This window comes from Columba livia, chromosome 24, assembly GCF_036013475.1.
Source record: "Columba livia isolate bColLiv1 breed racing homer chromosome 24, bColLiv1.pat.W.v2, whole genome shotgun sequence".
NCBI classification, from domain to species: domain Eukaryota; kingdom Metazoa; phylum Chordata; class Aves; order Columbiformes; family Columbidae; genus Columba; species Columba livia.
In genome coordinates this window covers 670,978-692,353 of record NC_088625.1, presented here as the reverse complement: position 1 = coordinate 692,353, position 21,376 = coordinate 670,978, and the positions used below count along the sequence as shown (strand labels likewise).

The 21,376-nt window shown below is 55.5% G+C and overlaps 1 long non-coding RNA gene across 2 annotated transcripts in view; it reads left to right on the top strand.

The window, feature by feature from the left end:
• The window catches only part of LOC135576281 (uncharacterized), an 85,607-nt gene that overhangs the window by 22,347 nt on the left and 41,884 nt on the right, over nt 1–21,376 (top strand). Inside the window, exon 1 of one of the 2 annotated variants that reach the window (XR_010467873.1) lies at nt 19,170–19,643. The exons of the other annotated variant lie outside the window; for it this stretch is intronic. This is a non-coding gene — a long non-coding RNA (uncharacterized LOC135576281). Of the gene's footprint in view, nt 1–19,169; nt 19,644–21,376 lie in introns of those variants that run through there. 2 annotated transcript variants of the gene reach the window in all.

Below are 21,376 nucleotides of genomic sequence, written 5' to 3'. Positions count from 1 at the left end.
TTTGTTAAATATCCTGTAATTATATAGAAATAAAAGGCTCCTACAAATTAGTGGTTAATTATACTTAATAGGAACAAAATGAATATTCCTGGTTAACCATTTGGGTTTGGGAGCCAGATGGCGCGTAACCCCGTGTTTACCTCCTAACATTGCGGCAAGGACAGCGCAGTAATTAACTAGTTGTTCCCTGGCTTGGAACCAAGGGCATTAATTGGTTAACCGTCCCCGTGCGGGTGCAGGCGGCTTCGCGCCATTTATCCAGCCCCATCCTCGAGGCAGGGCTGTCTGGCTGGATTTGGGGTGGCGTTTCGGGTGTCCGGGCTGGTATCGTCCTCCCCGCACAGAGCTGCCCGGGGTCCCCAGGGCTGCGGCCACCCCGTGCTGGCCACAGTAAACATTTCTGGCATTAGCCATTCCGGCAGTGCTGGTGCCCAGCCGATTGAACACGGCGGCTGCTGATGGCAGCATGACAAGCAATATCCATAACTGCTCGTAATCTTCTGCAGACATTCAATTGCTCCCATCCAGCTCCATTGAAGATGAAGAGGCTCCTATTATCTTGAGATCCTTCTGCCACCGGTATCGCAAAGTGATGCTGACACACGGCCCGGCCGCGCTCGGAGCCAGGCGCTTATTGCAATATGGGTTTTGTCGTCTCTGGCAAGGTGGCGAAAACGGGGAGAAACGTGGGTTTTGTGTGAGCGGGAGGTGCTGGGACCAAAGGGCCTCCTGTCCAGGGCACAGAGAAGGGCTGTCCCCAAGCCTAGAGCTGTCCCCAAGCCTTCGGGCAGGGCTGGGAGCAGCCCCTCCATGGAAGCACCTGGACAAGATTTATCGCTGCTGTTGGAACCCCCTTTGAATGCAGGCGCTGTGATGTGTTCAAATAATATTAATAAATGCAACAGCAGCCACAGGGAGAACTTGGTGTTTACTGTAAATTCAGCATCTAAACACAGACATCGTTTTGTCTTCTGCAGTTTAACACCATTCATAATTTCTGTTTTAATGGATTTCCCCCAGGGCCCTGAGATGCCTTTTTTTATTTGAGGCTATTCCCAGTTTACCTGCTGTGCCTCTGCAGAGCCGCATCCTGCTCAGACACGGGCAGACTGATCCAAACAGCCAAAGCTGCCAAGACACCCACCGCATCACCGCCCCGGTGCCATCGCCCCCTTTCCTTAACAGCACCTTTGCACCCCTGTGCCAGTAGGAATTCCCCAGGGCTCTCCTGTAGATATATACGTATATATAATGTGTCCTTGGTGGGACGGGATGCAAAGCAGATGCAGTTGCAGGACAGAAAGGCGTTGGAAGCGGGAGCGAGTGCGTTGTGTGGCTGCCTGGCGGGGAGTGCGGTTCCCCCCACCTGGGATGGGGAGCGGGTGCCATTGGCTGCTGCGGGTCCCGGCACCTGCACCACGGGCCGAGGCTGCTGCCACGTTCTTCTCAGCCATAGTTCTGAAATTCGGTGTTTTGGGTGAAGGTGCAGGTGTTTTTTTTTGGTTCACATAAAAATACAAATCTTAGCGAAGAATGGGCAATATCAGAATAATGAAGTGTTTCTGAGGGATTAGAATGAAAAGCTTGTGCTCATGCAGTCCAGCGCGAATAACACCGCAGCTCTGGAGCCAGGACGGTGCTTCGGGGACATGTCCCAGGGCAGGGATGGGAATGGAGCTGTGGGCCCCTGGGGACCCGGGGCTTCCCCTGCCCGGGAGCCGCCGGTGCTGGATTTACCGCCGGCTGTGCCACCGCCTGATCTCCTGGAAAATTAATTAGTGTCCCCAGCATCACGGGCTGCTCCGGGCAGACAAACGGCACATCCCAGGGGAGCTGCGGCACACGCGGCTGCATTGGGCTGAATGGGTTTCACTGGGCTTGGGCTGCTGGAGCATCCCTGTCCCTGCATGCAGCTGGGGACCCCTGCTTTGCTGGGGTCACCCCATCCTGCTCCCGGCCCCCCCGCAGCCGTTCTCGGGCTCTGTGAGGGCACAGGGAGGTGTTATTGGGCTCTGTGAGGGCACAGGGAGGTGTTATTTGGCTCTGTGAGGGCACAAGGAGGTGTTATTGGGCTCTGTGAGGGCACAGGGAGGTTTACCCTCGTCAGGAATTCAGATTTAATTTGCAAGTGAAAAAGATCGTTTTCTTTTGTAGCTTATGCTGCAGCCCAAATGTCTAAGCTTCTAGGGTTTAAGTCTAATTAACTGCATTTCACAGCTTATTTAAAGAAAAGAATGGAGGCATTAAAATTGTAAAATCTAATTTTTAAGTAAATCTTTCAGCACAAAATTAATGTTGCAGTCTCCCAGCCGTCTTGGCAATATATCTCTTGTCTTCAAATTTCAAAATGAGCTTTTGCAAACATGAAATTATTCATTAGGCCGTCTGGTGAAAGGATAAATAAGTGTCTCTTCCCATCCAAGATCTCCCGGGTTTCCATTTAGCGGGAGATGGGCTGGTCGAGCCCGATGCCGAAGGGTCCCTGGGTGGCGGGGCCGGCGCCGCAGCCGGGTCCCCTGTGCCGTTGGTGTTCTGTCCCATGGATTCTGGCTGCTCTGGAGCTCACATGGCCGTCCTGCAGCCCTGGCCACCCGTCCCCACCCGGCTCCCAAAGCCGCCCATGGGGGCTCATTTATGTCCTTGTTAAGAAGAAATGGTATTTGAACAACTCCATTTTATATCACTTTTTAGAACCCTGGTGATTTCTCTCTCTCTTTTTATTTTTTTTCCCTCCTTGTTTCCCAACAAAGAGATCACAACCCAAAATATTTAGTGGCAGCTTGGGGTAAAGGCAAACAAGGCCGGGATGTTTCCACTGCAGGAAACAGGTTGTTCAGCCCCAACAAAGCCATTTGGGCCCCTTCCCAACTCCGGCTCATGATTGGGAATTGATTTCCTTTACCAAAGCCCGTAATTATTCCCATTCGGGCTGTGGTGCCTCTTCCCAGGGTGGCCGGGTGCTCATCCTGCTGGGCGCTGGGCACGACCGGGTCCTCCCCAAACCGCAGAGATGCGGCTGAGGCTCGCGGTGCAGGGACGTCCGGCCGGGCAGCACCGGGATGCGCTGCTGCAAAAAGCACCTGAATTAACGGAGGGATGCCCAACGCGGGAGAGGAGTAATTAGCAGTTAGGGAGCTAGTGACGCTCATTAGCGCAGCCCGCGATCCCAATCTGAACACAGGGTGGGAAGGTGCGAGGTTGGGTTGGTGCTGTGATGGGGAGGTGGCTCGGGGGTCCGGGGAGGTGACCCCCTTGTCCCCGCCTTGTCCCCCTTGCTGGCACCCTGTGAGCGGCAGCGCCCACCGTGGGTGCTCTGCTGGGGGTTTTGGTGGGGAAACTTGCCCCTAAACCTTCTGAAAAGCCCATTTGCAGCGCCCGCCTGTCAGCTGGAGGTTGACGAGCTGTGTGCGCAGGAGCGGTTGGGAAGCGTGTCCCCAGCCCCGAGCTGCGGGGACAGCCTGCAGCTGCCTGCAGGGCGCCGGGGCCGTGCCGGGGAGATAACGACCCACACAGGGCCGGCCTGAGCCGACGGCCCCAAAAGTGACTGACGGAGCGGGACGTCTCATTGCTATTTTGATTTTGCACAAACCAGAACTGAAGAGAGGCTGAAATCTCCTTTCAAACGGAGGAACTGAAGTCAGGCGAGGTCTTTCCGCTGGTATCGCCCTCCTGGAGATGCCCTTTTCCTGAGGGATGGTGGCAGGGACCCGCCTGGTCCCGGGGGGACATCTCCCTCCCACAATATGGGCTCTGGGCTGATCCCAGCAGGCAGAAGCTGGGATTTCCTAAGCCGAGCTCACACCTCCGAGCGGGAGCGGGTCCTGCCAGGGCGGAGCAGGGAGCAGGAGCTGCGGGTGACTCCTCGCAGTACTGCGGTTTCTTGTTTTTAACAGTAATTCTGAATCACAATGCGGTTCTGCGGGCTCTACTGTATTCCCGAGAATCACGCTCTGTGCTAAATCAGTCCGTGGCAATCAATGCTTTTCTAATGAATTCTGAATTCCTAATGTCAGGACATTGCGTTGCCTGTTTATTTTCTCCCTGCCCTTGTCTTATTCCTCTGTGTTATTCCTGTAAGCTGCATAAAATACATTAGATGTGTGTATATATATATATATATATATATATATGATTTTTTTTTTTCCCTGTCTCCCCTCTGCAGACCTCATTGGAAAAGTTAATGGTGTGTTTCTGGAGTAATTAGAATGATTTAAACAGCCTCATAACAAAGTTCTTCCGCAGAAGCAGCCGCTTGTCACCCTCTGTGTCTGTCATATCTGGAAGCGTCAGAGGGAAAACTCGATAGGAAATGGAGAGGAACAGCCCCTGGCGAGGAGATGGGGCGCGGGTACAGGGCGGTGGGCTCGCCATGGCAACTGCGCCGGGTCCAGCATCCCCGCCACCCAGAGGAGCGGCAGCCCTGGCCGCGCATTTTGGGGGGTGGCCTGAGCCGCAGTCCCACTGGCAAAGTGCCGTCCGAGTGCCTGGTTCTGGCATTGTCCCTGTCCCTGGGTGCAGCTCCCGCTGTGGCTTTGTGTGGGGAGCCGTGGGTCCGCGATGGCGATGTCGACCCCCCCAGCTCCGCGCTATTGAAATGGCAGAGGCAGCCCAGGGGGCAGCGCTCCGTTTGGGGTGCGAGTTGGTCCCAGCGGTGGAGAGGAGCTGCCCCAGGTCCCCGTCCTGCCCCTCGCCCCGCGGCCCCGCCTGGAGCTGCGGGGACGGAGTCTGGCTCCGGAGGCCCCTCTTGTGCTCCCAACAGTGCCTTAGAAATTAAGAATCAATCCGATTATTCAAGCCCATAAACAACATCATAAAAATAACATCAATTTGCACAGAAAGGCGCTGCATTAATGTGCTGAAATAATGATGCACTTTTACAACATAAATTTACAATCAATCTTGCTTTTAACACCGTGAAACAACAGTTGGAGGAGGATCAATCCTTCGCCTGAATTAGATGGCTTGAGTCAGAGACGCTTCGAGGGGTTATTTTTGGAAGCTTTTAACAGCAGCTCTGGCAGGGCGTTCGCTGACAGGTTCTCCGGGTCGGTGTGTGACAGACGGACACTGCAGCACCCGGCACCCGCCTTTCGGGCAACAGGAAGGTGGTGGTGGGGGCTGTGGTGGCTCCGCACGCTGGAACAGTCGCTGGAGTCCAGTGCCGCAGCCCACTGCATCCCACCCGCTCCATTTTGCTGAGTACCTTTCCAGTAAAGGCTCAGACCTTGTTGACTCCGGCATCCCCAGGCTCTGTCACTACCGTTCTTTAGCTCGCTGGCTTTCTATACTTATTGTTTTTTCTTGTAAATGGGCACCAAAATGAAATCTATGCTTATGGAGAGATTGATTAGTTAACCAACTCAATTATATCTTTAGCCGAGAGCTATATTAAGTAATGCAGCAAAATTATTGCTCTGCGCAGATCCATTTTGTTAAACAGCTGTTCACTGGCCCAAGGAGTAGAAGATGAAGGTTAAAAATGCTTTTACGGTTCTGGAGACACACACTCAGGCTCACACGAGGCAGCCGATCCCGTGGGCGCCCGAGCGCAGCGGGACCTGCTCCAGCCCCATTTCCACCCTCCGTCCGGCTGCCGTTAAAACATTAACGGCTTCCAGGGAGCTCCAGCGCCTTTCTCTGCATAATTAACTGAGCTCCTCTTCTTATTCTAAGTGTCTTTGAGGAATACAATTAGCTTCCGCACCACTTTTGTACTTTCTAAACCTTTTAATTTAGTCGTACAAGGACAAGGGTGTTATTGCCAGGAACAGGTATGTACAAATGCGAAAGGATCTGGGTCAGCCTTGGTCGTGATTAAAATTGTATGCCCCGTGTTCAAGCACTCTTCTGCATATCACATCTGCCTTTATGTGTGATTGCAAATGCCACTGCGGGGAGAGGGCGGCTGGCTGGGCTGCGCAGAGCTTTCTGCGCCGGCTCCGCGCTGCCGAACCGCGTCTGCGCCTTCCGCAGAGCCCGAGTCCCCTGCAGGTCAGTAGCCAGGAACAGGGACACGTGGGTGACACTCCTGGAAAAGCGCTTGGTTTTTATGGAGGGGACTGTGCAAAGGAGCTGTGGTCCATTGGGTGATGATGCTTGTGCTCTGGAGAGGCGCAGGACACCAGGAACGTGCTGGTTTGCCTCGGAGGGATGCAGGGAAGCAGCTGCTGGTCTGGTGACAGCGCAGGGACAAGGACGCAGAGATCTGCTCCCTGCGGTGCCTCCCCAGCAGTGCCGGGATTTCCAGAGGTCCCCGTGCCGTGGCTCTGGGTGCGTTCCCTTGACCGGTACCTTGTCACAGCTCTGCCCAGCCGAGTGGCTTCGTAAAAGTGCCTGGCGGATCGTCATGATCCAGCAGGCTTAGGTGAAATAATGAGTTTTCATTGCCACACAATAAACTTTATGGAAGTTATAAAAAAATGAAGCTCGGCACCGATGCAAGCCGGCACCTGGCTCCAGGGGAGGGGGCCGCTCCTGGCAGCGGCAAGGGAACAATTAGGAGAAGGACGGTAATTGGCATCAAGCAGTGTCTCCATCCTGGCTGTGGAGTGTGGATACGAGGTGGGATGGCTCAGTGCGATCCGGCTTAGGGTGCGGGTATCAGCAGCGGAGGAGACGGGCACGTGTGGAGAGAGAGTCTATGGCTTAAACACCCAAACCACCTCCCATTACAGCTTCACACGGGGGTCACTGCTTTTATTGACTGTGGTGCAATTCAATCCACTGCCAGCCTGATGTTTCTGGTCCTTCCTCCCTCTCAAGGCTTTTCTTTCACGGCAGCTCAGCTCCCCAGAGGGGCTTTTTCCGCTGCCATTCAGAACCTGCAGGGAATTGATGTTTTCTGTGGATCTCGGCTCTGCCCGCTGGCGCGTGCTGCCCGGGGCTGCCGGCCTCCCCGGGGACACCAGGGTCGGGGCCACTGTCCCAGGGGCACTCCTGCCCCATCCCATCCCACAGTCGCACCCTGTGTGTGTCTCTCGTGAAGAGCCTTGGACAATTTCACATTCCCTTTGCATTTTACAGGTGACAAAACCTGTGAAAAATGTCACCTGTGCAGCTTTGACCGATGACAGCCATTGCTGGGGGAGCACGGGAGGGGCAGAGGGCGATGCTGGAGTGCTGGCAGGTGCTGCTGGGGGTCAGGACAGGGACAGCAGGGCCGTGCCATGGCGGTGACACTGGGCACAGACCGGCTGCCCCGCACCGCCGGCGCTCCAGGACGGCGGCTGCTTCTCTGCGTCGCGGTGTGATGCCCAGCACGGATGCTGGGAAGAGCCTTCGGGCTCTAATACTAACGATAACAACAGTAACTAACTTTGATATATATCTTCATTGTCTGGAAAGGAAGAAAGGCTGTTGCTTGCGGCTCGACATGGAAAATCAATCCTTCACGTGAAATTCATCCCAGGCTCGGGAAAACCTGCCTTGTGGTCCTCGTGGCCGCGGGGGTGAGGAGGGGCTGCGGCAGCACCAACCCGCTCCCTGCAGCAGCCGGGGCTGCGGGCGGGATGCCGCAGGGCCTGCAGTGTGCACCCCGAGAGGGATCACCCCTATGGCACAGCGCTGCCAAAGCTGCCAATTCACACTTAACAACTCAATAGGGTTGGTGCTATCCGGGGGTGCGGGGCTCGCGCCCAGCCTGCTCTGATTAACAAAGTACCCGGCCGGCAGGGATCTGCTGCTCCAGTCACCCGGGGCTGTGTTACAGCCGCTCGATGCCGCTGGAGAGGCAGCATTAACTGGGAAGCATCGATTTCGGCATTAGCCGGCTTTTACATTCGAAAGCAGACAATGCAAGGACCTTCAATTATCTTCAAAGCAACCAAAGGGAAGGAAATTGGTCTTAGATGTGGTAAATAGACTCCACAAACTCTGCTGAAGCATGCAAAGAGGTACACAAGGGAACTACAGATTCTTGCGTAACTGGTGGGAGTTTACTCCAAAATGGGATTGGAATTCTCCAGATTTCATGGTAGGCTGTTTTGGTGCTAATCTGTTTGGGATTATTGCTTTGAGAAGCAATTATCCTCTAGCACTTCCCCGGGGGCCTGTCTCTGCTCAGGAGTGGCTGGAAACAGAGAGATTTCCACCCAAAATAGCTCCATGAGTTATCACCATTCATCTCAGTGGGACTGACTGTGTCCCTGCTCCCGATGGTTCACACACCGCTCGCGTGTCCTCCCGGGGCGGCTCCCACGATGCTCCCGATGCGGCGCTAGGACTGGAAACTCAGAAGCCAGCGGTGCTCCTTCCAGCAGCACGTGCGCTCCCCGAGCCGCCAGCGCTGTCCGCTGGGCTGTCTTTGGCTTTGTTTTCATTTGGCTTTTGGGAAGTTTTTTGGGGCATTTCTAATATCAGATTAATTGCCTGCATATGTTGGACCAGATTTTCCCAAGAGCATCCGAGCAGCCAGGGAATGTTTCTCGGGCTCTTGAGTAATGCGCCTTTCCCTGCAGATGTGAAATTCTCCCCTAAACTCTCCCCCAGTGCCAGGGGAGGAGATGGGGGCAAGTGCCTCTCGTTGGGGTCAGAAAGGTCTGACACGGTGCTAGAGGCAGGAGGGAGCCCGGGAGCACCCAATTGTCACCAGACCGGAGCTCCTCATCACCTCTTCTTGCAGCACCGAGCGCTGCTCGGCCGCAGAGCAGCCCTGGGGCGATTTCAGGGTCCCCTCACAATCCTAACATTGCACCAAGTGCAGAGCACAGGGCAGCAGGTTGGCACTCGCCACCCTCTGGTTTTACCTGTGCCTGGCTCCCCACATACGTCCCTTTTCCCCAGGTCTGGCTCCTTAACAGCTTATTATGGCTGGTGAGGACCGGGACGCTCTCCATGAGCTGGTACTGCTCTCTCTCTGTGCCGGGGCGGAAACACCAGCAGGAAAATTACTCCAATATTGTGCAAAGGCTTAAATAAGGAAATCCTGTTTAAAATGGTGCTTTTTTTCAAGCCCGGGTGGTTTCCCCAGCCCCAAAGGTTGTATCGAGCAAACACACCAGATTTTTCCGACAAGGGTTATTGACTGGGAGTCACACACCGTGTAAACAGGGCTGGCGGGTTTGATCTGCAGCACGTCCGTGTCAATACTGGCATTGATCCGAACAGGAGGAGCTTAAAGCCCAGAAGGGAGTGGGGCTGGGCTTGTGGGAGCAGCGGTGCCGCTCCCCGTGGCAGGGGTCCCGCAGGGGGAGGTGACGGAGCAGGACCGGGGATGCTGCAGCGTTCTGCAGGACTCGCTTTGTTCCTGCGTTCATTCTCATCTCTCTGGAGCAGGTGGTTTATGCTGCGGGTCAGGCTCTGCCGTGGCGTGCGGGTGCCTCTAGAAGCGAGCTGGGGCATCCCGCGTTGTCTGCTTGGCTAGGGCAGAGCACTCACACTTCAAACGCTTCTTCAAGCTCGGGAGAGTCCCTTTGCACCTTCCACCAGCCCCACGAGAATCCCTCTGCGAGCCGCTGAGATGTGATGGTGGGAGCTGAGCCGCTCAAGGAAACTTTCCTCGAAACCCCGCATCTCATTTGTTATTTTATAGGAGAAGAGTGAATCTCCGGGTGTGTGAGTCAGCCGGCGAGGCTGCGACAGGCACCAGTGGGATAAATACAGCAGCTCTGACACGGCACATTCAGCGCTGTCGCTCTCAGAAGGGGACGGCAGGGAAAGAGCTGTCTGGGTGTGCAGTGTGGCCCAAAACAGGGCTGATTTGTGGGGGAGAGAGCGGGTGCAAATGCACATCTCAGGCGGTATGAAATCACTCTCACGCTGTGATTAAATGCGGAGCCCCTCGGTAATGAAAAAGCCCAAGCGCAGCCTGCAGACACTTGGTCACGACACAGGCGATCTGAAAGCCTCGCTGGATGTTTTGTCTCCTCCTTGCACTGCTGCTGCGTGCAATGAAACGAGGGCGAGCTCTGGCCATCGGTGCCCGCAGCCTGCCGTGGCGCCGCCAGAGCAGCCCGGGCAGTGCTGGGGACGGCACGGGGCGCCCAGTGACTCCCTGCAGAATGTTTTATGTTTTTACCCCTGAATAGTCGTACCTCAGTCTGTAATTACCCTTCTCTCGCTGCATTTTCTATTGTCTGGTAATTAAATCAAGTGGCAGCAGTGCTGAAACACCTAGCGAGACCCACTCTGGCGTTGCAGCAGCACCTCGGAGCTGCCAATCACTGTTCTCTCACAGCCTCAAACACGGCTCGTTGGGAACAAACTGATTAATCTCTGGTTTCTGATCTCCTGGGGCTGCCAGGAGCCTCCGTCCAGGCCGTGGGGCTCGAGGTGGGGATGGAAGGAACATGGACCCTTGGAGCGGGTGCTGGCTTCCCCCAGCATCTCTGCTGTTCGTGGGAGCATCCAGGTGTGAAGCCAAAGGGCCGGGCTGGGGGCTGGGGGCTGTGCCCCTCGCCCTGCCCTGCAGCGCCCGCGCAGGCTGGCAGCTCCGAGCAGCCCGTGCCACAAGTGGCTGGCCTGGGTTCTGCTCCGTTTGCCTGGGACGTCCTCCAAATGGTGTCTGGTCAGAGTGATTTGGCTCCGTCTTGGAGGTAGTAGAAGGTTTCCCGTGATGCTGGGGAACTCCAGCAGTTTGGGCAGCGATCGCATTGTCTGTCTTTTGGGATGGATGGTGTCTGCGAGGCAGCGGGCAGGCGCCAGAGACGCAGGGACAACCAAGCGCCTGGCATGGATGCCCTGTGCATGGGATGCAGGATGTTGTGTGCGGGATGCTCTGTACAGGGATGCTGTGTACGTTGATGCTGTGTGTGGGATGCTGCCTGATGTGGGATGCTCCCTGATGTGGGATGCTCCATGCAGGGATGCTGTGTGCAGGATGCTCCATGCAGGGATGCTGTGTGCGGGATGCTGTGTGCAGGATGCTGTGTACGTTGATGCTGCATGCAGGAAGCTGCAGGCAGGGAGCACCGTCTCCCAAGGCAGCAGCATCGTGGGAGACGGGCCGCTCCTCCCTCCGTGGGAGCTATTTATCTTGGGAGAAACAGAGGAATATTTTGTATCTTTGACAAAGCAGCACTTTACGGGCGCTTGACACTTTATTAACTAATCTCTGGTACTTGAGTAATTTATTATGTTTAAGCTGGTGCCATCAAGTCTCTCAGCAGTGTCCGTGTGCGCCGGGAAATAAATTAAAGACTGTCCAGAGATACTTGGCTCATCGCTGTGATTGCCGGGCCAGCCTGATGGAGGGCTAAGGTTCTCTCCTCCTGCAAATTGGAAATTAGGAATTAATAAGACGAGAGGACAGCGAGCCCGGGGAGCGGTGCCGGGCCGTGCGGCGTGGCGGCTCCGGGAGCGGGCACGCTGCGGCCGGGGGGGCTGGGCTGGACGAAACCTGCTGGCGTGCTGGCACTTCCAGCAAGTCCATGGGATAATGTGGGTAATTACAGACCTGTCAGGCTGACATCAGTCCTGCTCAATATAATGGAAGAGCTGATACAGGACCTCATTAATAAAAAATTAGAGGAGGTAATATAATAGACGCCAATCAACATGGGTGCATGGAACTAGATCTTGTCCAACTAAGTTGGTATCTTTCTGATTAGATTGCAAGTTGGCTTGATACCGATGCTGATGGTGGTGTGGTGCTTGCGGGCGGAGCTGGTGCCCCCAGCCTGGGGATGGAGATGCTTACCCTGTGCTGCGGGTACCCAGCTGCCGGTTCCCATGGCAACGGCCCGTTCCCGTCCTGGGGCTCCACCCGCCGCGGGAGTCACCACGGCATGGGCAGGCTCACCGAGTAATTAAACGTGTACCATTTAGCGGCCAACAACACCCCGCACGTTAATTCCTCAGTCTGCGCCGCTTATTTTCCCCTCCCCAAATTGCACAACTCGCGGAAGGCAGGAGAAGGAGCAGGAAGGAGACTGAGGGCAAAACCTGATTATGTTTATTAAGCCGATACAAAAACTCAGCGCTGTAATAATAATTAATTTAATTATAAAAGCAATTTGCTTCCGAAAATGTGATTTGACAGCTTACGAGCTGTTGCGCTGATCCGGCAGCGTCGGCTGGAAGCAGGCGGGACGCAAACCCCCGGCCCCCCCGTGCCAGCAGCCGCCACAGGTATCGCAGCTCCGCACGTGCCACTCGCTTTTGCAGCATCTCCAGCTGCCGGCGCAGTCCACACCGCTGCTTCTTAAATAATCCTGACATTTGGGCCAGCTGCATCCGGAACCCGAGTCCACTGCGTGCTGCACCTCGTGCTCCTGCTGGGAGCTGGGACAAAGGACACGGCGCTGGTGACACCGAGCAAGACTCTCCACGTTGAGCTCCCACCTCTGGGCCTTTGCTACAGGTGTTTGCCTAATTTTTTGTACGTGGCGTGATGCATTTTAGGCACAAAAATGGAGCCTGTCCTGCTGTTCCCTGCACCGTGGTGCAGGATGCTCCTCACCCGGCCCTGCAAAAGGGATCCCTCAAACAATTAATTCACAGAAAGTAATGTTTGTGATGGCTACAGGCTTGCACCCCGACTCATGGCAGGCAGAGGATGGCTTATGACTTTGTTGAAAGTAAAAACTAATCTGCTGAAAGATGAGAAAAGAGCTGGCTCCGAAGTGACAAGTTTTTGGCCCAAAGTACTGGCTCTGGAGAGCCGCTCAAGGGAAGCAGATTGCTTTCAACCAGAAACAGTTTGATTGAAACCCTTGTTTTCAGTAGGAGAGAAAAAGTTTTGACAAAACGTTTTTATAGTAACCTCCCTTCTGTCTCGCTACCAGCGCCGGGAGTCGCCTCGTCTCCTGTCACCAGCACGTGTCCCTCAGCACCCCCCAGCACCGCGTGGTGCTGACAGTGTCACGCTGAGGATGCTTTTGCAGCTGACGGGTGGGGACAGGCCAGCACCGCGGGGACGAGCTGCTCCCAGTGCCCCCGGTCTGGCTGCCCCTTGCGTTGCGGAGGGAGATGGAGCCCAGGGCTGCAGCACCGCTCCCAGGTTGCCTCCCGCCGCTGTGCAGAGCCGCTGAGCCCGTGTTCTCGCAGCCTGCTGGGTCATATTTGCAATTTTGGCTGTTTTTGTTAATGACGGAGGCTGCTTCTACCATGCAAAGTAAGTCAGAATATGGGTGAGGAGTGGTTCGAACGCCCGGGGGCAGCGGGAAGTGCCACCCACGCTCCTCTCCCATCCCGCTCCGCTCTCCGACGGCACACTGACACCCAGCCACTTCAAACCACCGCCTCGCAGCACCAAATGATAAGTTAAATTATAAATAATGCCCAGCTTTCCTGGGGCTCTGTCTGTTCCGCCAGACTTGGAGCCGTTCCCCCAGCCTGTCTCCGTGCTCAGGCCAATGTGGTCATTATGGCCACGGGGTGCCTGGCTGCATCGATCGCCCTGCAAATGCATGAGCGCCCCGTCTGCTGCGCCACGAGTGCCCCGTCTGCCGCGCCACACTCGGGGAAGCTGGCAGGGTTTCCAAGCACTGCTTGCCGAGTTCATGGGGAGAGGAAAGTGCTGGCGAGGCTGCTCCTCTGGCTCACCCCGCGCCGGCGCTCCCCGCGGGTGCAATGGATGGGGAGAGCGGGTGTGAAGGTCTCGGGGGCAGAGGAGGCAGCGTGCGAGCCATCCGTCAGGTACAAAAGCAAAGTCGTAACATTTCAGTGCAGTAATTTTTAATAATTTATGACTTTCACTGGGTTCCCAGAGTGTTATTACCTCACTTAATATCATTTACAAATTACACATGATCCCATCAATTGTAGTAAAGTGAGGAAGTGTCTGGGAGATGCTCAAAAATCAAAAGGTATAGAGCAAATGAGAATTTATGAAGCTGAACGGGCTGCGGCGCGGGCAGCGCTGCGGTGCCCGGGATGCTGCTCGCTGGGTCCCCGGGCTTGTCTAGGGACGTGGTGGCTGCAGGGGGTGCGAGAAGGGACAAGGGACGAGCTGGGGCCCCGCCTGCGTTGCTGAGCCCCTCCTGCCCGCGCTGGTGGGTTCTTTACTGTTTTCTCCTGCAGTTCCTGCCAGAAAGGCGGGTGGAAAGCAAGCCCTCTTCCCGCTCTCCTCCTCCTCATTAGCGCTGCATCCCAGGCGAGCTCGGGAAAGCGCCATTTCCTTTGTGTCACCGGTGGCACAGAAACCTTCTCCATGGCAACGCGGTAGCCGTGGGCAGGATGGGGCCCGTCAGGATGCTCTGCTGGGGTGACCAGGCAGCACAATAACGGGGGGTTCAGTGGGAGCCCTGTGGGGTCCGGCAAGGGACGTGGCTGCACGGCTGCAGCAGCTCGTGGCACCCAAACCCAGCTGCGTTGAGATGGAGGAACCCTGCTGTGCTTTCCTCCGGGAGACCGCTGCGGAACGGGGAAACAGCCCTCCGCGCGGCTTTCCTTAATTATCCTTCTCACCAGGTTCAGAGGCAAGCGAGCCTCTGCAGAGCAAACAGCCCTTTGTTATCTAATAACTCACAGGGAGCGGCGATTTGCATACAGCAAAGGGAAGGGGAAAGAACGCCGAGGAAGATGCCGGTCTCTGAACATTACAGAGCATTTGATGGCAGCCGCGGCCCTGGCTGGAGTTCTCCCCAGTCTCGGCGACGAGTGGGACTCGCAGTTCTCTCTCCTTAAAGGCACTGCACTTGGCAGAGCCTTTCAACTAGATTGAGTGTCTCTGTCCTGCAAAAACCTGCTTACGTTCCGCCTTTCATGCCAGCGCACCTGGCCGGGCGGGCACTGCGCTGGCGGGGAGCAGCGCCAGATGAAACAGCCTCTGAAGTGGCGGTGGGAGTGGACGCGGTCAGGAGCCGGCACGGCTCTTCAGCCGAGGCTTCCGGCCCGGAGTCGCCAGGACTCGGTGCTGAACGGGGGACTGGTTTGGGTTTGCAAAGCTTCCCATCTCTGCCGGGGGCGCGGTGGCAGCGCAGGTCCCCAGGGCGCCGGGTTAGCACCGGGCTCCATGGGCCTGGCCCTTCTGATCTGCAAATGGGTTATTTTAAAGTGCAAAGACAGTAGCAGCTGCTTAAATGCATTGACTTCTTGAAAAACATACAGATTTGGGTACTGATGGCACAGAGCGTTATCACTTAGGTGTCTCAGCCCATCTGCGTAAAGTAACTATTGATTTTGGTTGATATGCATCGATTCCAAGAAAACTGCCCTGCTTTGAAAATGAACTTTCAGTAGTTTCAAGGGAAAACGCGATGTGCTGTCTCTCTCGCAGGGCTCCCTTGTTTTGTTAAACGGGGCTGGTGCGTTTGAAAAAACAGAAGCAAAGCCAAACAAATAGCTCGGAGGGAATTAAAATGCATCGATTCTCGTGTGGGAATAATGGCTCCTGTTAAAAGCTTTTGGAGACGTTAACATCTATTGCTTTGAATAAAGATCTCCCTCCGGCCCCTCCTGCACCTGCCACGGCGGCAATCACAGGGGTGGGGAGGTGGGGGCTGCCTGGCTGTCCCGCGCTGTCCGTCTGTCTGTCCTGCCCACGGTATCACGGTCACGTTAATTGGCAGGGAACAGGCAGGAATTTGGCAGTGGGTCCAGCCTGACCTCGCAGAACCTCCCGGCTCAGACCGACAGGCAGAGAGTCCATCTGGGAGAGCAAGTCCTGTAGTCCCTCCAGCAAGTCCTTCCTGTTAATTAAAGGTATTAATTGGCATGCAGCCTGCTTGTTGAGAGAGGCGGCGGCCTCTGCGGTGCCTGGCGGTAATTAGAGCAACGCGGAGCTGCTCTCGAACCCGGGCGCAGGCGGGAGACAGGAGCGGGGGTCACGTTTGTGCAGGGGACGCCCGTCCCCATCCCCGGGAGGACGTGCTGGTGCTGTGGGCTGCACCGAGGGACACTGGCGGGGACACGTGGCTGGATGTGGCCCTGCTGCCCCCAGGGTCCCCCTGGGCTCCTCTCTGCGCCGATCCCCTGCTGGAAGCACCGGGGGAGCGGGGTGGCGAGCGGGACCCGCTGCAAGCAGGAGATCTGCACTATCAGGCAACGCTTCTCCGTTGAAGCAGCTCTTTCTCCTAAGTTCCCTGCTTTTCTCTATGCAATTTGCATTCCGAGCTGCAGGAGGGACGTGCTTGGTGCTGCAGCCCCGGGGCAGCTCCCGCAGCCCGGGACGGGGACGCTGGCACCGGCCCCTGCAGCCCCAGGTTCTTCAGGCGCTCTGCCCGAACTTCCTTAAAGGCTCTGCAGTTCAATTTCCGAACGTAGTCTGGGAGCGACATGAAAATTAGATCTAATAATGAATGATTACAACTTTCAAGTTAAGTCTAGTTGGTTGACTAATCAATTTGGTTAAGTGAAAATCCATAGCAAATGAGTCAGCCGCAGTACAACATTTCTCCATCCAATTTAAATTAAAATCACCAACCATAATAATTTCACAATTACTCTGTGAGGATGCACCAGGGACTCGCCCCTTGAGAAGGAAAATGTCAAGGACTGCAGGAGAGGCCCCAGGAGCAGGAGCCACCTCCAGTGTGACGGGCAGTGGGGCCCGCCAGGGTGCTCGGGCTGGGGCCACTGATGGGCCCCATGTCCCCAGCGTGTTTGGGCTCTTCTCGGAGCCAAAGGCACCTGAGGAGCCGCACGGACCCGGCTCACAGCCCTCCAGGCACATCCAGCCCGGCCGGGGCTCAGCCCCTATATAAAGCAGCCACAAAGGAGCAGGAGAGGGGAGTCTGGGCTTTGTAATGTTTCTTTTCTTGCCGTGGCAGGAATGTGAGGGATGCGAACATTAAATCCCCAGGAAAGTTGCCTCTGCAGCAGTCTTTAGTGGTCTGAATTATTTATGTGTGTGCAGTTGTGCTGCGCGCCGAACTGTACCGAAACCAAATAAATAAAGGCTGTGCGGTCTGTGCAGTGGCGGTTTGGGCTGGGGGTGTCCTCACGACAGGTCCCGCGTCCCAGGAAAGGGTCAGTGAAAGCTGGGAGACATCTATTTCATGCCGCAAATTCGAAGGTCGCTGTGGGGGTGCTGCCTGAGGAGCAGCAATAGCTCAGGAACTTTGGAGACACAGCTCCTTCATTCACCTTTCCTGGGCTGGGCACCGGGGTTTCATGCCGGGGCCACGTGAGAAATGCTCTGCTGGCTGCTGGAGGAATGGGAGTGTTTCCCTTTGGAAAGCTAAAGGGAGGAGAGACGATCAGGCGTAGCTCATGTAACAGATGGATTTATGGATTATTTGGAGCCTCTTGTACTAATTTTGCAAATGCTGTATGTCTACAGGCTCTTAATAGTTGCATTCCTGGCTAAATGGATAAAGAATACATCCCACGGGGCCTGAGGCTTTGGGGAATCGCTTATGCAAATCCCCCAGTCTGAAAGCAGGCGGTGACGCGTTGTCTGCGTTTCGCTCTCGGGAGGGCTGGGACCTGCTTGCTGTGCTCCAGAGAGCCCCAAGGACCCAACCGAGCCGCCGGCGTGGCCTGCGGTGTGCAAGGACTCCAGGTGCCAGAGGCCATGAGGTTGAAGGATGCGCTGCACGAGAGCTGCTGGTCCATGTCACCCAGAGAGCTGGAGCCAGGGGACCATGAGCGCTGGGGACAAGGGATGCTCCTCCGGAGTGTCCCCAGAAGGCCCTGTGCTGGGACCGGAGGATGGGGCTGCATCCACCCACTCCCTGGCTCCAGACGTCCCTTGGATCTCAGACTCTGGTTCTACGCCCGCTTTGGCTCTGCCGAAGAGGGAGAGCGGAGGCAGAGCCGCAGCCCGGTGGAGAGCAGGAGGCGAGGTGCTGGAGGATGCATTATGAATGCAAGGTGTGGGGAAGAGAAATTATTAAACTCACAGATAGCAACAGAGCTTCCTTTGTGAGCGGTGGAGATGGGAAATTATGCTGAAGCAATGCATTGCAAATCACCCACTGAAAGGCAGAGAAGGCCCTTTCATCCTGCGGGCCCTCAAGTTGTTCCGGTATCTTTGTATGCAGAGGCATTCCTGCAGGGGAGAGCGCCAGCAGCCCGGGTCTGATTGGCAGGCTGTCCAGTGCCAATAAAGATATTTGTTTTTTTCTGAGAAGTGCTCGCAGACTGAAATCTCACTCTTGCATTTTCCATTACAGAGGAAAATGAAACTTGGAAGGCGTTCTCCATTAGCGCTGCTTAGCCCCGCAGTAATAGCGGAGCTGGAGGGAGGCAGCAGCCGCCGGGCTGCGTGTCGTGGCTGCAAAATCGCCAGGGCTCTGGGTGCAACCCCCGGTGTTTATTTGTGTCCCCGTGCCGAGGGGGCTCCAGTGACCCGCGGGTCCCCAGCCCCTGTGCCACCCTTGCCGGGCTCCGTGCCGCTCGCCGCCGGTGCCAGGCAGAGAGGAGGAACATCTGTTAACACAAATGCCTTTCTAATTTCTCCTTAAGTCTCGCTCGGCATCTGCGCCGAACAAGCCCCCGCTCGGCTTGTACCGCGTTTAATTCTGGAACGGATTCAAAAGGCGCTTTGGAGCCTGGAGCGGGAGGGAAGAGCCTCTAAATCTTTAATAAGGCGCCGAGGCAGAACTTGTGCCGGGCTCCGTCCTCGTGGCGTGGGGGGAGCAGCCAGCCAGGACTCCTCGCAGCAAACACCTTTGCAGCAGCTCATTAAATCACTGCATTTCTGAAGCGCAGCAGGACACTTGTGTGAATAAATAGTGCAATCTCCCAGGCTGAAGTATTTTCACATCTGAGTTATTTCCCCCGCATATGATCAGCTCCTTCCTCGGGTTTCTTCGCTCCCCCATCTCTGCCATGAATGATTTTCACTGATGAGCACAATTAACAAATGAGAGACAAAATGGAAAAAACACGTCTCCCCCCCATCCTCCCTTTAATGTTCTACAGTTTAACAAATTGCCCGGGAAACTGGAGTGGGATTTCTGCTGATGTTCTGAAGGCGCAGCTCTTCTCTCCTTGTGCTCGTCTTTGTGGACGATAAAATGGAAGAAAAATAAAAAAGAGAAAAGAGGGTGGCAAAAAGCAGGAGGGTGGCCGGACAGACCCCGTTTGGGGTGTTACCCGAGCAGCGCGTTGGCCCCTTTCCTGTCCCAGCTCACACGATGCCCATGGGGAGGAAGGAGCCTGCTCTGCAGGTACCACCTTTCCCACGGTGCCACGTTTCATACGGACCATCTTCCAGCACGGTCTAATTACCAGGTAAATAAACGGGCCCTCCCGACAGCTAACGTGTGAGGTGGCTTTATTACCAACAGGAGAGAGATGACACAGAAGTATATTGCGCACGGTGTTGCTGGTAATTACTTTTATTACTTCATGCCGGTGTTACTGTGGTGGCAGGATGGGTTTTGCGCTGCTGCTCCCGTTTTGGTGTAATTAACGTTCCGTGTGTGCTGCGGGAGGGCGAGCTGGGCTGTGCTGGGGTTGGGCGAGCTGAGCTGTGCTGGGGTTGGGCGAGCTGAGCTGTGCCGGTTTGGACGAGCTGGGCTGTGCCGGTTCGGGCGAGCTGAGCTGTGCCGGTTTGGACGAGCTGGGCTGTGCCGGTTCGGGCGAGCTGAGCTGTGCTGGTTCTGGCGAGCTGAGCTGTGCCAGGGTTGGGCGTTTGGGTCCATGGGGCCGGCGCCGGGAGGGCTCTTTGTGCTCCGATTCCTTGCCCATCCGTTGCCCTACGCGCTGTCTGCGCCGCACACCGCCGGCTCGGCAAAGAGCCCCTCGTTCCGCCCGAGGAAACCAAGGTGTAAACCGCCTTTGTGAGAGATGATGGATTCCCATCCTCTTCTCTAGTGAGTTTTGATTCTGTAAATCTCTCCCTCTCTCTTTGCATGTGCTAATTGGTCTTAGCATTAATTAATCTGATTTCATTACATTCTCTTTAATTTGTCAAGATATCATTGCTTTATTGGGTAAAGAAATGCTTTAGAGGATTGTCACAATTGGAATAATTCTCCCCCTCCCCTTCTTTAAAGTTACGGAGAGAAGTAGTTATCAATTAAGCTAATTTGCATGCACATTAGGGTAATCGTTTTAGTTTAGCCAAATTTGCGAAAATTTACATAGCAAATTGACCTTCCGCATTTTCGCTTAAACATATAAAGCGCAAGAGAGACTTGCGCTGGCATCGGTAATGAAACACCGTTTATTTTGCATGGCTCTTTTACTAAGAGAGGTCTAATTAGAGCACGTAATTTTTTATTTCATCCCTACTTGCAAAACAAATAAGCTCTTTGGCAGTTCCTTCCCTTTGTCAGTGTCGGCCGGACGGGGAGCGCTGGTCGGGAAGTCGTGTTCTCCTGGTTCAGCTGCATTTGGTGTCCGAGGGCTCCGGGTTCTCCCCCGCTCGGGCAGGGCCAGGCAGCACATCTGCATTGTCACGAGCACATCTGCATTGTCATGAGCACATCTGCATTTTCACCCTCGTTTTGCCCCTGTGTGGGTCTGGCACGAGGCAAACGCACCTCTCGGAGAGCGAACCCAGCAGACCTCCCTCCCCACCAGCAGGTTTCTGGTGGCCTTGAGTGTTTTTACCGGCAGCCTTCATGGTTTGATGGAGGATTTTACACTAATGCAAGGCATTACCTAGTTAATTTGGCCAGAATAGAGTGTAATTTTGCATGGTCAAAGTCATTGCTACTTGAGCTAAAAGTTCCATTACGCTGCGCTGCCCACCTGGCGGTTTCGGAGCAGGGAGCCCTAAGTGGCGCTTCATTACTGGGTGTCCTCAGGAGGCTGTGGAAAGGACGGCTCCTCGGCTGCATCGGGGATGAGCTGGGAAGGAGCCGCGGCACACGGGACGCTGCTGGGTGCTGAAGGACGCTCTGAGCCGATGTATCCCTCGAACGTGCCGTTTGCGTGGTTCTGCACTCCTGCGTCCGCTCCCGCCATCCTGCTGCAGAACACGGCGTGCACCGCGGCAAACCCACCTTCCGCACGTCATCCCAAACCCCGACTTGAGAGCCACTCTGGCCGCTTCCCGGCGTGTTTGCAGGAACCGTAATTCGGAGTTCTGTCGAGGGGAAAAGCACAGCAAACCATTTGACTTGGTTTTGACGCCCTGGCTAGTGTAAGAGCCGCTCAGGACCTCCTTCTTCTGGGAAAGGCATTGAGGGGATCCTTAGGCAACGTCCTTGGGATTTCCTGATGATTCCTGCGTGGCGTTAGTTTCGAGCAAATATTTGGGATTCCATTTGCTATATAATTAAGCACAGCGAGGGGGTCCTGCAGATTCTGCGGGGCTTGTTCACTGCAAGGTCAACTCAGACAGCGATCCTTTTTGCATTCCTTCCTCTTATTTCCAGTGTCTCTCTTTCAAAGTCCACTCTCTGGTAACGAAGCCAAGGCGTGTGTGTTCAGCCCCGCAGAGCTCAGCAGCACTTCGCTGGCTCGTGCTGTTGGAAAACGTGCCCTGACCCTGCCCGATGCGGGAGGTGCGAAGCCGGGGTGCTGGTGCCCGTTCGGAGCGGTTCCTCAGGCTGAGCGAGGGAGGATGCTCGCGCAGCCTGGCTCCGGGCAGCCTGGC